The 15,256-nt window shown below is 41.5% G+C and overlaps 1 long non-coding RNA gene across 1 annotated transcript; it reads right to left on the bottom strand.

Annotated features, from left to right (window-relative positions):
• Positions 1-833: 833 nt before the first annotated feature.
• LOC139640764 (uncharacterized) lies at positions 834-13,756 on the bottom strand. Its single transcript, XR_011694947.1, has 3 exons — positions 13,658-13,756; positions 1,756-1,874; positions 834-924 (listed from the first exon to the last, which is right to left on the bottom strand). It is a non-coding gene; the product is annotated as an uncharacterized lncRNA (long non-coding RNA).
• Positions 13,757-15,256: the final 1,500 nt, after the last annotated feature.

The following is a 15,256-nucleotide window of genomic DNA, read 5'->3' as shown; positions in this document are numbered from 1 at the left end:
TGGCAAACACCCACGTAACACACACACACACACACACAAACAAACCATCCAACACACACACACACCCAGGGCACATACAGAGAAACGCTGCATCTCCACACAAACACAACAGGAACAATATCCACACAGTGATTAACACACATATACATACACAGATGTACACACACACACACACACACACACACAGAGGGCGCAAGTGAAAGACTTCGATCATCCAGCCAATCCATTCTCTCTCTCTCTCTCTCTCTCTCTCTCTCTCTCTCTCTCTCTCTCTCTCTGTCACAGAGGACGCTTTGATCTTTGGCGGTGTTTTTACTTAACAACAGTTTTGTCTTTGTCTTTTGTTTTGGGTTTTTGTTTCATCAGAAAAATGTTTTATTATTATTTATTTTATTTTTTGTTTTATTTATTTTTTCTCTGTGCGTGTGTATGTGTATGTATATTGTATGTGTATAAATATATATGTATAGTGTAGTATATGTATATATGTATATACAGTATATGTGTGTGTGTTTGCATAAGTGTATGTGTTTATATATATATATTATGAGTCTCATGTAATGTAAATAAAGGTTTTTTAAAAATCAAAAAATCTCTCTCTCTCTCTGCAGTTGTATACACATCGTCTCTCCTCAACTGAATTTCTAACAGCCAACAGAACCAGAGAAACAGAAACCAGCCCAAAATCTGAAGGAGTTTAAAATTTCATAAAACTCAATCTACTGCATGACAGTGTCTGAACTCTTCTTTCTTTCCTTCTGTCTTCCCTCCTTCCTTCCTGATACGGTGCGTTTACTTACGGGAGCTGACACTGTCCACGTACTGCGGCAGGTAGGGAGCCCACAGGTCGATCGTGTCCTTACGCCCTGATTGGCCGATCCTCCTGAGCTCAGCCAATAAGAGAGCTTGTGCTGCCTCTCGCACCTAAAACCAGGAAGAGAGCGAGTTAGAAAGGATCAGAGACTAGACCCAAACATGGATTAAAAAAATCTGTGTCTGCTCTATTCTATTCTACAGTGGGCTTTTGGGTGATGTAACACACCCTCCAGCAGCCATCTTGGAGGTCCTCAGCTCTGTGAACAGCTGACTGTGTTTCTGTCGTCTCAACAGAACTGAACAGACGGTTAATTTCTGTCTGTTTCTGACTGAACTGATCATTTCATCACCGATCCATCTGATTGATTTAGGGTTTAGATAATGTCAGCTTGTTAGCTAGCTAACCATAGCATCTGGTCAGCTAACCATCACTGTCTTGTTGTTAACACATCTGATTAGCACACTAGCTAACGTATCTAGTAGCAGCTAGCGTTAGCGTGTTCACATTAACATCAGTGTGTTTGCTGGCTAGTTAGCTAGCTAACAGTTTGTTCAGGTTAACTGAGCTGACTCTTCTCAAGCTCCAACTCTTCATGTTTTGGAGTAGAGACTAGGGCTAAAGACAAGACAGTTTACTGTGTCACAGTAACCTACATTTGGAAACAAATCCACCTTATCACACTATTCACTTTTACTGAGAACGATACTGAATGGATCTACAGCCACACCACAACAAGCTGACTCAGCTGCTCTCTGCTGACAGCTGCTTCATACACATTTACACTTTATTAACTAACACAGTTCTACAGTGTTCCTCCATATAGAGACTCAGTTGGCTGGTGGGAGATTCAATGCACCTGGAAAGCCTCTATTCTGATCTGTTCTGTGTGACAGAATTGTGTGTGTGTGTGTGTGTGTGTGTGTGTGTGTGTGTGTTACCTCCAGACAGCGGTCTTGCCACCTCCTAGCCAACATCTCCAGTAGTGGAGGTCTGAACTTGTCCAGGCCCAGCAGGTCAGGGAGCATCACACAGTGCATGGCAGCCAGCTGGCTCCAACCTGCGCACGCACACACACACACACACACACAAAGACACACACACCAAGATCCAAAGTGAGAAATAGACTACAGGGTCACACAGGGTCACACACACACACACACACACCTCATAGCTGTCATATAAAAACATTGCAGACATTTTGTACTGTAACCGACAGTTTATATTGACCTTGTGTAAAATAAAATGTGTTTCATCAGTTTCACAACCTTAGGACCCATGAGATCCATTCAAATCATATAGTATATTTTCAAAACCGCATATTAACAAATATAATAATCTCAAAACTTATCTTTAATTCTTAAAAGCCTCTCAGAAGAGAAACAAGGTTTTCCATATGACAGCAGTGAGTTTTACACTTCCTCTCTCTCTCTCTCTCTCACTCACTCACTCACACACACACACACACACACACACACACACACCTCTACACTGTCACAACAACCTAATATCCCCATAGAAAAATACATTGACAACAAAAGCTGTACGATGGCTGGTATTTTCCCTGGCTGGTATTTTCCCCTCTGGTTAGAGTGAAATAATCTGTTAACCAGAGTCTGAATATGGCTGATGGAGTTAACAGGTAAACACAAACATACACAGCGCTGTCTGGAACGAAATCCTCACAACGATACCTCAGCATTATGAATTTAAGTGTGTTTTATTTTCTTCAACAAACACTCATCGCATTGCGGTGGAAACGCTCCACATTAATACTAAGAAACACTAGGAAACACTAGGAATAGCTTGTTAGCATTGTTAGCATTTCTCCCTGAAGCCAATGGGCACTGCTAGCTGCAAGTAGCTTAGCTTGCAGCTAGCAATAGTCATGGGGCTGAATGAGGGATGCTACCAAAGCTGGCTACATATTTTTTAACAAACAGATAATATAGGAAGTAGAACTAGACAACAACTTTTCTGTCGTATTGTGACCAGTGATTGGTGAAGAAAAATAATCTAAAATTCAAAATGTCTCTGTATCGGCTATGTTTAGGCTCCCAACCTGGTTCCTCTGAGCCGAAGACGTAGCATACATTTATACTTTCCACCAAACAACAGAGAAATATACAGTACACCTCTTACATGTATGTGATAGAAGAAAATGGACTGGAACATCTATGCGCTGATACTCAACATAAACCAAATGTCTCATTCACATATATCGGCTCAATATATGGTTTCTGGAGCAGATGCCGCTGACAGGGAGAATGCGTACGGAGCGTGTTCGTGTGATGGACACTGAACGCTTATTTAGCAGCAAAGAAATTCTCCACAATTTCTTTGCCAAGGCGCACCATGTGAACTTACCTCCGTCAGGGAAACACAAGGGAAAACTGAACTGTTAAGCGTTTTACAGACATACATCATTAGCGACTGTTACATCTAGAGGTTCACCGATTTGTCGTGCTAGACCTTGCTGTAATAAATCCTGAATATTTCACATTTCTCTCCTAAGCCAATGGTTGTATTAAAAAGTTGTCTTCTATACATCACTTTTGGCCTTCAAAAATCCATAATCGGTCAACCTCTAGCTGTAACATTTTGTCACCAAGTTGCAGAAACCTCAGATCTATAAAAAGTCAACTTGTCAGGAGACAGAACAGATGATTTTCCAACTGATGTAATTGTATTTCTGACATTTTATAAAACATTGTGACTAGACTGGTTTGGTCTCGGGGTTATAACACATTTCTACATGTGGGGGCCAAGGTTAACTTAATTATGATTAAAACAATAAACAAAAAAATAACAATAATAATAACAATAATAGTAAAAGTATTGGGGGGGGAAATTAGACAAAATATAATGATAAAAAAAATGATATTTGAGATATTCTGTTAAATTATTTGACAACAAAAAATCCATTTATAATAATAATAACAATTTTGAAATATGAGGTTTCTGCAGGACAGGATATGTTTCAATAAAAATAGTATAAAGACATTTTTTAAAAACATATTTAATACAGCTGTTGTGCATCCCTACGGAAACATTTGAGGTATTTTAGCACTGAAGTATATTGGGAAGGAATGAGGCTCCGGGAGCATGCTTGCTGTTTTATATCTGAGATCTAAGAAGAATTCTGTCGAGAACTTCAAGATCAACTCTGTTTTAATTTAACTGAAAACTGAAGGCAGTTATCGGCTTTGGAAGGCACTTTATTTCCCTACAGTCGCTACAAATGGAAAATTGTTTTAAGAATTTGAGAGTACATTCACTGGATGGATGGGTGGGGTACGGGGGCAAGCCTCAATGGTAAAAGGCTACATCCTGTTGAAAAACAAAAAAAGGAATTTATAATTGCTGGTAAAAAGAGAAAAAACATTAGGCCCAGAAAGGGACGCCAGAAATACAGGGACTTCTTCCCTGACTTTTTACTTCAAAAATGAATCATCTTTTCAAAAACAGATAGCAATATTTGCACCTCAAAAGTTAAAAGCAGAGTGTCAGGTGAATGTGAAAGCTCGGGGCTTCAGTCGAGGGTTAATTTAAGTTGCTGCCCAACAGATTTTAGATTTCTTTGGGCTCAGTCTGGGTCAGTGAAGGGTTTCGTTGATAACATACTCCCCAATCCCTCAGGTGAAAATAGCAAGCATGCAAACAGAGTGAGTATAGACAGGCTGTCACGCCAGGACACACGGACCGCTGGACGGACAGACAGACAGGTAGACAGGTAGACAGGTTAACAGACAGACAGACAGAAAGAAAGGACAGGACTGGACAATACTACACAGGAGCCAACACTAGAAAAAGACAAAGACCAAGGCATCAGGGCTGCGGTCAATTTACTCTCAAATGCATCAATTCAGAACATCAATTTAAAAGAGTTGTTTGTTTGCAGACGACAGCGCTCTCTCAACTATTAACGCTGCAGCAGGCAACTTCACGCGCTGGCGACCCCCGATGGCAGCAAGAGGTAACTGCTTGAATTTTGTAGACTTCAATACCCAGAGGTCAGTAAACGTCACACGCTCATGTTTACCAACTGGCCGGTCTGTGATGCTTTATACCAGAAACGAGGAAAAGATCTAATGCTGGTGAGTCCAGCTTTCTCTGCTGCTGTTAAGGAGACACTTTGGGTTTCACTGTTTTGATTCGTCAGTTCCTGTGTGGAGAAGTGACCAAACCAGACACCAGAATTTAATTTGGACAAGCAGTGACGCTCTTCTCTGTTACAGCCATACTTTGTGATTTAGGCTGATACGACGGATGTATTTTTACATAAAAAATCTTGCTTAATGACAGCCAACTTAACATTAGCTTATAAATGTTTTGCAGCATCCAAATTTTGAGATAGAAAAAAGAAATTGTTCTTAAATTGACTGTATTGAAAATGGATTGAACTCAGCCCTGACAGACAGACAGACAGCGCTTTGGACCAAAATAAAGACAAAGACACTGTGAGAGACAGACACCTGATGAAAGCCTAACAGGGGCTGCAGGGAAGAAAACATGACTGATGCAAGAAAGAGAGGAGAAGCGACAAAAAAGAAAGAGACGATGAGACAGACAGCGAGACAGAAAGAGGTGAGAGGAAGAACTAAAGAAAGAGAGGATGGGATGAAGCGAGAGGAGGGAAAGAAAGAGAAAACAAATGACTCAGAGTGAGGCAAAAACCAGGACAAGAGACAGGGTGATAGAGGTAGGAACAGACAACCAAATAAAGATAATAAGGAAAGAGGGGAAGGAGAGAAGGAACGAAAGGAAGGACAGAAGGAAGGAAGCGCAAGATCTCCAGAGAGAAAGATAAGAAATTGAGGGAAGAGGATGGCTGTGAGAGTATCCCTAAGCGGTAGCTTAGTCTCAGTCTGTACCTTCGTTGACTGAGGGGATGTTATGAGAAGCAGGGCCGGGGCTGGGGGAGCTAGGGGCCCCCTGAGAAAAGCCCCCAGGGGCCCCCGGAGCCCCAGGGGTTGAAGTAGTAGTGTTGGTGTTGGCTGCAGCAGCTACAGCAGCTTGCAAAGGAAGACAGGAGAGAAACAGTCAAGAAGGAAGGAAGAAGTTAAGAAAATATATACAAAATACCAAAGGAAGAAAAGAGAAAATCAGTCAAGAAGGAGGGAAGAAGAAAATATGATATAAACAAGGGCAGAAAAAGAAAATATATACAAAGGAAGAGATATGCAGAGAAGTCAAAATGCAAGGAAGAAGTTAGGAAGTATATTTAATGTCCTTTCTTCAAATGGCGGCCATATTTGATTTACATCATACTCAGGTTGGCAAGCGCAACCCAGAAGACAGAGAAGCAGATGGAAACTGGATGGAAAGTCGAAAGGTCTTGCATTGAAAAATAGCATCTACACCAAAATGATGCTTGGACCTGGTGGAGAGATGAGCTGAGACAAAGTCCAAATCAAAGACTATAGCAACAGGACTGATGTTGATTCATAACTTTAGCTAATGTTAGCAGTGAGCCATGTTAGACTTAGCCCCAAACCAACTAGGTCCATAATGCTAATTAATATTACCAATCAGCTATGTTATATTAATGTTCAAACAAACTAGGTGTGATTTTGTAAGTTCTAGCTGACAACTAGTTTTAACAGGATCAGTTTTAACCACATAGTGAGCTAACACTAGCATTAGCTAGCAGACAGCTAACAAACAATTTTACTGTCAAAGAAGCTCCGCGATGGTATGAAACATAATGTTAGCATATTAATAATACTACAGATTAAGGCTGTAAATGTAATTTGTAAACATATGTTAGCAGTAGGTGACTGCCAACATTAGTTAAAATTATGGATCAATGTAATTTTAAACATTCTGTCTAAAGAATGGTTCAGTTTGGGCAGTAGTTCTCTACCCCGAGTATGATGTACATCAGATATGGCTGCTGCGTAAGGATGAAAGAGGAACAGTCAAGGAGGGAAAAGAAAATTCAGTTAAAAATATTAATAATAAATAAAAATACCAGTAAGAAAAGAGAAAATCTACAAAATAAAAATAAAATAAAAATAAAAAAAGCATTCTAAATTAAATTCTTAGCATTCTAAAATACAGAATGCTAAGATTAAAAAAAAAATAAAAAATAAAAATATATATATATATATATCTTCAAAAGACTTCTAAAAGAAAGAAATAATAGAAAAGGGGAAACAGACCCAAAACAAGAGAGAGAGAAAGAGTTTTCCATAGATGAGATTCCATAGAGGAGAGAAAGGTTAAAAAATAATTCCATAGAGGACAGACAAATTGTGAAACAAAATACAAGTGAGAAAAGGCGAGACTTTATTTCCCAGCAAGCACTTGAAGGAGAGACGAAGAATCAGCTGTTAGTTCAGAGACAAAGACAAACCAAAACAAACCAAAGCTGACAAACGTCCCGGGCCGGGACACAAAGCTTTCAGACTACGGCACTAGCATTGTAATTCTGTCAAATTACTCATTAACTATATATCTGCATGTATTATATTCTTTGTTTAACTTTTATCTACTTATATTTGCACAGGATCGGTACTACTGATTAGAAAAAGAACATAAACATTGTTTCGAATTGATGAATAGCATGTCTCTGAAAACAATCTTTGTGCTTTTAACATTATCTACCAGTATTTGCTGAGGATTTTCAATCCTACTGCATGCTAGTGCCAGGAACCTGAAACTTTTATACTTTGGAGTTTATCAGAAAGTATGGTGAGAATTAGAAGAATTAGAAAAAGCAAGCCTTTTTTTCTGTATACTAATATAAGTACCGCATAAACAATTGACATTTTTACATTTTAATACACAGTCATACATAGTACACAGACTTTACTGTACATTCATTTAGCAAAACCAGTACAGTGAAATTGTAACAGGTACAAATTTGAATTAAATACTTTAACCACCACAGAAGAAACATGTAGAACAGAGACAACATAGAAAGACAGTTAAAGCAACATTACATCAGTCAGTGGTGAATTAGAAAGAAGAAAGCAAGAAAGAAAAATAAAGACGAGAAAAGAAGGAAAAGAAAGAAGAGTGATAGAAAGAAATAAAGAAATTAAGAGAGTTAAAAGAGAGAGAGAGGTGAGTGGTGAACAGGTTTTCCAGTGAACGGGCAGCAGGCTGAAGCCATGCAGTGATGACGAAGAGAGTGGAGAGAGAGAGAGAGAGAGAGAGAGAGCGAGAGAGAGAGAGAGAGAGAGAGAGAGAGAGAGAGAGAGAACTGTAATGGGGAGAAAGGAGAAAGGGAGAGAGCTAGAGAGGGAAAGAGAAGATGGAAGAGGGCAGTCGACAGCAGTTTGTCAGCATCCGTGTGGAAAAAAGGAACGAAGAAGAGAAAAAAAACAAAAAAAACTTGCTGTAGCCATGGAGACTGAGGACTTCAAATATCTTTGAATCATCATGATGTAGCAGTAGAAGTCACTATAAGTTCCTCATTAGCTGTGCTTTCATTATTGCACTAGAATTAAATAATGTACCATAACCAACTCAAAGTGATTAAAAATCATCTGATAGCAGACAGCGAACTGAGGAGCGGCCCAGTGGACACACTCTTTGATGCAATCGAGTTTCCTGCCAAAAAGGCAAGTGATGGGATATTGCACATATCTGAGAAGCTAAATATTAATATTTGCACTAAAAGACTGGAAACCACAACAAACCATGTGTGCAGATTTGGGCAAGTGTGTCTGGATTTGTCTACTATTATGTTACCCTCTAAATTAATTTCATTCCCTGTATTTTAGTGATTTTACACTGCGCATTCTGATACTGGGGTAATCCTTGCCCCCTACGCTAAACCTGTAAAGTTTTAGACCGGGGATAAGTCCTAGCATACTGTAGTTAACCTTGTAAAGTTTTAGAACGGGGATAAGTCCTAGCATAACGTTGTTAACCCTGTAAAGTCCCCTGCTACATATAGAAGATTTGTAAAAGGTAGAACATTTTATATTTTTTATAAAACCAAAACATTTTGTGTGCTAGTCATGCTCATTTTTTAAATCAATCAATATCAAAATTAAAGCTAATATATATATCAATCTTCTCCTGAAAATAGTAACTGCCCAGAGTCTTCCTGTAGGCCTGACACTTTTTGTAAGTGGGGGCTGAAAGCTGCTTACCTTTCTTGCCTCCTGCATAGAGAACATGCTTCCCCGATTATGAAAGGCGGCCTAACTGGCTTTATCAAAGCTCACAAGTCACTTCATGATGTCAGTGTCAATGCACTTCTTAATGTTACTCAGACTTTCAGCAGCGTGGAGTGGATGGTCCAGTGCTTCCTCTGGATGCAGGGAAAGTAGTAGAATGGTCCCATTTATTTTTTGTCTTACAAAAGCTTGGCCTTGGAGACAATTCCATGCAATAAGTAAGGGTAATATATGAATATCTGAGAGTTTCAGTTGCTTACTAATGAAGTGAGATCAGAAAGCTTTCCTCCACACAGAGGGAGGACAGAAGGGTTCCCCCTATCCCCAACACTATTTGAATTAGCTATGGAGCCGGTGGGCGAGGCTTTTAGGACAGCAGCCTCTGGAGACGGGCTGGTTACTGGTGATTAGCATCATAAAATAACCATACATGCAGATATTATAAGCTTAATTTCTAGGCCTGAGACTCCATCCTTGTTGATGTTAATGAAAGTTGTGAAACTATAAATGGTCAGAATAAGAAAAAGGACAACAGGGAATTAACTGATAAGGGACATGAAGTCCAGCTGTGTTCAGCAAAGCAGACAGGATGCTACTAACTCTGTTCTGGATTCAGTTAAGAGCAGACAAAGAAAAAAAATAAGACCAATAACTGATTTAAAGCCTCTAGAAAGGTGGCTTCAAATAGAAAGGTGTAAATATGATATCAGAGTTGTGTGTCAATAGTAAGCATCCACCAGAATATGAACACATTTGTAATTCTGGCTCTACACTGTAGCTAATAGTAAACTATTATTGGTGTGATACTGCTGACACCGGCGATCTCCAGGAAAAGAGAGAAACACAGACGGATGTATTTCAAATGTAATTCTCATACGTTTCAGATGTTTTTTATATGCACATAAGACAAATTACATAATTACAAGGCAGTTACCTTTCCATGGGCTTTAACACATTTGAATATACTCTGAGGCTTCAAATTCAGAATATTCATTTTAGACTTTTTCAAGATCCAGAGATCCCCTCACCTTCTCTCTCCCTCTCTCTCTCCCTCTCTCTCTCTCTCTCTCTCTCTCTGTAAATGCAGCAGTATATTAGAGGGGCCTCCTCATTCATTTCCATAACAAAAGGGACAGTGAGCAGCACTAACAGCGCTCTCCCACCGGCGCTTCACAAAGCCTCTGACACCCGGCGGCCCGGTTCAAGTAGACGGGCTAAGCAGAGGTCACGGCCCAGCATTTCCCCTGAATGACGGTGAATAGGCGTGTGGCGTGAATAAGTCCACACGCTTGTCACGCTTGGCCTCCATTATGGCGTGACAATAGACCCGGGGGCCCCCCCAACGCCCGTGGGTGCCACCCCTGGCACATGTGTGTGGGTGTGGGTGAGTGGCGAGTGCGTATGGTGTGCATGTGTGAGCATGATTGGGATTGTGTCCACACATGAGCACGCGTGAGGTAGATTTGTGTGTGTGTGTGTGTGTGTGTGTGTGTGTGTGTTGGGTCAGTCATGTGTATGGCAGGCAGATGGTGGCGGCTGGTTAAATCTCCCCTGCAGAGACAGAGGTTTCTAACAGTGACGGAGGCTGCAGACTGCTGCTGGTTTCTCTGCCTTCATATTAGCAAGATAGTTTGTATGTTTCTCTTTTTCTGTCTTTATTTCTCGTTAGATATCGACTTCAACCATCTCTCTTTTATCCTTATTGTTAGCTGGAAGGTTTTCTTGTTTCTTCAAAATTAACTGGAATATTGTAAACTTTTAAACCTAAATTTTTGCATTCAAAATTACTATTAATTACTTCATTATAACTTCTTCAACCCAACTGTAATTACTGTTACTCTGTCGGAGGACTGAAATTTAAGCATTGTCTAAACCCGAGCATTGATCTGTCTTTTACTGGAAAATAAGGCTTTAGACGGTTAGATTGGGGTTTTCTCCGCTGTAGAAACGTAACGTACTCCTGTCTGAGACATGAAATCAAACCCTCTGCAGTGATTTCTGATACGTGCCACGTGGTGATTGGTGTCAGATTTTAGTACTGGGGAATTTCTCTGACTCCAAAACCCTTTTTCAGCCTGGTATGGGACTGATATACTGTATGATACGGATATCTGGTTCAGTGCCTCCTTACTTATTTGTCAACAGGTAGGAACTTACTTGCAACGTTATACTGTTTTTCCAAAGAGCATGAGTCAGAATAAAGCTCTCCAGCACATAATAATAAAGCAAGATAATGCATCATGGGAGATTTCGCTCTCATGGAAGTTAAATGTATTCTTTGTTGGCCGTGCAATACTTTTTATAAATCTTGGATGATAAATTGTACGAGTTTTTTTTCCCATTCTTGCCTTGACAGAAGTTGACAGCTCAGTCTACTGCTGATTATGTTTTACATCACTGAGATCAGGGTGAGAAACGACCTGCAACCACCAGACTGAGGCTGTTGGGTTTTAAATGTGTCGGCTAAGTTAGCGGACGAACATTAAGAGTCCCGTTCTGCTCTGAACATCTTGTCGGCTGGTAAAACAGTGAAAGGGTAACAGCTTCATCCATCAGGCTGTCAGGATGCTGAACTCTCTCTCCTCTGCTCTCAAAAAGTCTGGACTGTAACCCCCCCATCCCACTACTGTTATTATTGCAGTTTTTTGTTCTTCATCTGTGCCTTGTTATTGTCCTCCCAGACCCCCAGCTTAACTTATACTTATTTAAATTCTTAGTCCTTTTTTCGTATCTTTTTATCCTAGTATTTTTTATACCCTTGTTGTTTTGTTTTGTACTTGTATTTGCCTGCACCGTGATTCGAGAGAAACGGCATTTCGATCCTCTGTATGTCCTGTACAGATGGCAGAATTGACAATAAAGTTGACTTTGACTTTGAAAGTATGTGGTGGAAGTCGGGATGGAGCAGCCGCTGTGGCTGGAGGACGAACAAGTTTGTCTCCTGTCCATCAGTCTGTAGCTGCAACCAACCGGAAAGTCGCCAATTTGAATCCACAGACTGGCTGAGAAAATGAGAATCACGCTCAACCCTCCCTCAGCATCTCCCTCCTGAGCCCCTTGAGCAAGGCACTGACCCACCGGCCGCTCCAGCTGAGCAGAGAGAGACGGCGTCTGTCCTGAGCAGCTCGGTGAGGAGGAGCTCAGCTGTTGTGGGTTTTCATTAAAAACATCACAGTGCTCAGTCAAGTCTGCAATAAAATCTGCTCACACTTCATTTGGACAGTCCAGTGTTGATACTCAACTTCCCAACAAGTGACTCTAATATGTCAGTGAAAAGTTTACTGAGTTAGTCTAAAGATATTCAGTGTGGGCCGGGGCAAATCTTCTAAAACAGACTCTACAGTATAAACTCAATCAGAACCTGATCTGAAAACTTCCAGTCATCCCAACGCTCCACCAGGCTTTTCTCTGTTTTCTCTTTGTTGTTTCGGTCGGACCGCCGTCTCTGTGTTCGCCGCTAGTTTCTACAGAACAAACGTAGGAAGGCCTCTGATTGGCTGAACGGACGCTGAAACGAATCCGTCCGTCCAGAAGAAGTTCAGCTGAGTTGAAGTGAAATGAAATGCAGACGGACAGCTGCGTTTACATGGAGCCTTTTAATCAGAACAGCAGCCCAATCATGGTAATAAAATGCCTCATATAAACGCCTCAATAAGAATGAACCGGCCGATCCAAATTAAATTTCATTCCGTTTCAGAGGCTGTTTAACTCTTTCATAATCCGGTCAATGGATCAAATTTTGTCATGTAAACACTCATTCTGATCACTTTCTTTCTCTCTCCTGCACACGCTCGCGCATTTAATGTAACGTCGATTACGTTTCCCTTTTTTTCCGTGAGAATTTGAATGGATGTGTTTGTTATTAACCCCGGGGCGGCCGGGCTTGATGTGGGCGGTGCAGCTCGTTTTTATATCAAGTCCTGACTCCGCCTCTCCGGGTTTCAGTTTACAGAGGTGAAAATTACAAACGGAGCTGATCATTGCGGGGGCAAAACAAAACAAAACGTCTTTTTGTGACACTTATGGAGTCGTATGTTCTGATAAAACTGTTGCTTCATCAGAAAGAACAGCAGTAAAGAAATAACCGACGCAGCTCCATCTTTTAAAAACGTAGGCCCATGTTAGAGAGCTGGATTCATGTCAGAAACTTTTATTCTGATTCCATACTGTGGAGCATGTAAACAAACATCTCAATGCGATCGTCATATTTCGCACTCATGTAAACACTTGCGTGGCGATCTTCCTTCAGAATGATTTCATTCAGAATTAAAAAAAAAAATGTCTCATGTAACCGCATAGTGTGGCCGCCGCCTTAGGGCTGGGGTTAGGTTCAGACTCAGGTTCAGGTCAGGGCTGCATACTCTGTGGAGACGCATCAAATAGGCAAGTGACACATTGTTGAATATTTACTTCTTGTCTCCTGAAAGCTGAGTATGAACACTGGACAATCCCAATAAAGAGTTCTCTAAAGTCTCAGAACCAGAAGAGAAGCAGCTCCAGTCTGAGGTTTACACTGCGACCCGCATGTCAGACCCGGTGACCGAGGAAACAGCAGCAGCTTCCTCCTGTGATTTTACTGTTTTTTTGACTCTCTGTGGGTTTTCTTGCCTGTGGGCTGTGTTTCACCCCCCCCCCCCCAGACCCCCCCTCGCCCCTCCCTCCCCGCAGGGCCCCGGGGTGTGAACCGAGCGCCTCCTTTTGTAGTTACCTTGTTTGATCTGGGCCTGTAGCGCCGGGTTGGAGGGCTGAGGAGGGGCGGCCGGGGTCCTGCGAGGAGTCTCCGGGGTTCCTGGTCTGGGAGGCCTGGAGGAAAACACAAAGAGGAGAGATGAAATATTAAGGAGGAGGGGAGAGGAGAGGAGAGGAGAGGAGATGAGAGGAGAGGAGACGAGAGGAGATAAGAGGAGAGAAGGAGAAGAGAGGAGAGGAGAGGAGAAGAGAGGAGGAGAGGAGGGAAGAGGAGAGAGGAGAGGAGAGGAGAGACAATAGAAAGACAATAGACACACACTCATGCAAGTGTAACACATTCACAATCACTCATGCAGGGGCCAACACATGTCTGATCACACACACACACACACACTTTCTGGCACACGAACACACACACAATCAGTCATGCAACCGCTTACACACACACACACACACACCCAAACACACACACACACACATGCCCAAACACACAAAAACAGACCCACATAAATAAACCCACACACACATTCCTCTTGTTTCAGTTTCCTGCAACTGACTGCTTGAGATTCTCTGTGGTGCTGCTGGTAAACAAGGCCTGTGTGTGAGTGTGTGTGTGTGTGTGTGTGTGTGTGTGTGTGTGTGTGTGTGTGTGTGTGTGTGTGTGTGTGTGTGTGTGTGTGTGTGTGTGTGTGTGTGTGTGTGTGTGTGTCCTTCTTGTGGCAGAGTGTATTGAATCTGGTGGAGATGTGAACCTGAGTCTGAGCGGAGCGGAGCGTCGATCTTCTGGGTTCTGCCGCTGAAGTCACTGAGGCCAAACACTTCCAATAAGACGATCAATAAGCTGAGGTTGCCTGGCAACAAATTACTGCCAGTAAGCTTTACAGCTATTGGTTATACCGACAACATTTAACTCCAAGGAAACTTTAAATAACAGGAGTGTAATCAATGGACAAAGTGTTAGCATGCTGGTGAATGGATTATTATTATTAGCAGTAGTAGACTTGATCCATTGAGGCCCATTCATATGTGCACCTGCAGGTTCGAACACACACACACACACACACACACACACACACACACACACACACACACACACACACACACACACACACACACACACCTGCTCTCTCTGTCTTTCTGTCGTTCAACCACACACACACAAAGAAACACACATGCACACTCTCACTTTCAATCTGGTACACACAAAGAAACACACACACTGCCTTACTCTCTCTCTCACACACACACACACACACACACACACACACACACACACACACACACACTCACACACACACACACACACACACACACACACACAGAGACACAGAGATAGAAGATAAAAGTGGTAATAGTGGGTGTATTCTTTGTTTATGTGTGTGTTGGATTGTTTGTTTATTGAACCTTTACTTAGCCAGATTTATCCCATTGAAATAAAGAATATTTTGTTTAAGGAAGACGTAATAAAACAGACAGTCCTGCTTAGTTATTTTCATTTTTTTTTTTCATATATTCCATTTATATATATCCCATTTACACCTGGCATCAACATCCACACCTCTTAAAGGACATACAGTCTCTGACAGGGCTCCAAGTCTCTGAAATACAGAGCCGAGGA

The sequence above is a fragment of the Centroberyx affinis genome, unplaced genomic scaffold (genome assembly GCF_046629955.1).
Source record: "Centroberyx affinis isolate AG114_WGS23_722 - 3 ecotype Tasmania unplaced genomic scaffold, CSIRO-AGI_Caff_v1 ptg010535l_1, whole genome shotgun sequence".
In the NCBI taxonomy this organism is placed as follows: domain Eukaryota; kingdom Metazoa; phylum Chordata; class Actinopteri; order Beryciformes; family Berycidae; genus Centroberyx; species Centroberyx affinis.
The sequence above is the reverse complement of the archived record's forward strand: the minus strand, read 5'-3'. Positions and strand labels throughout refer to the sequence as shown.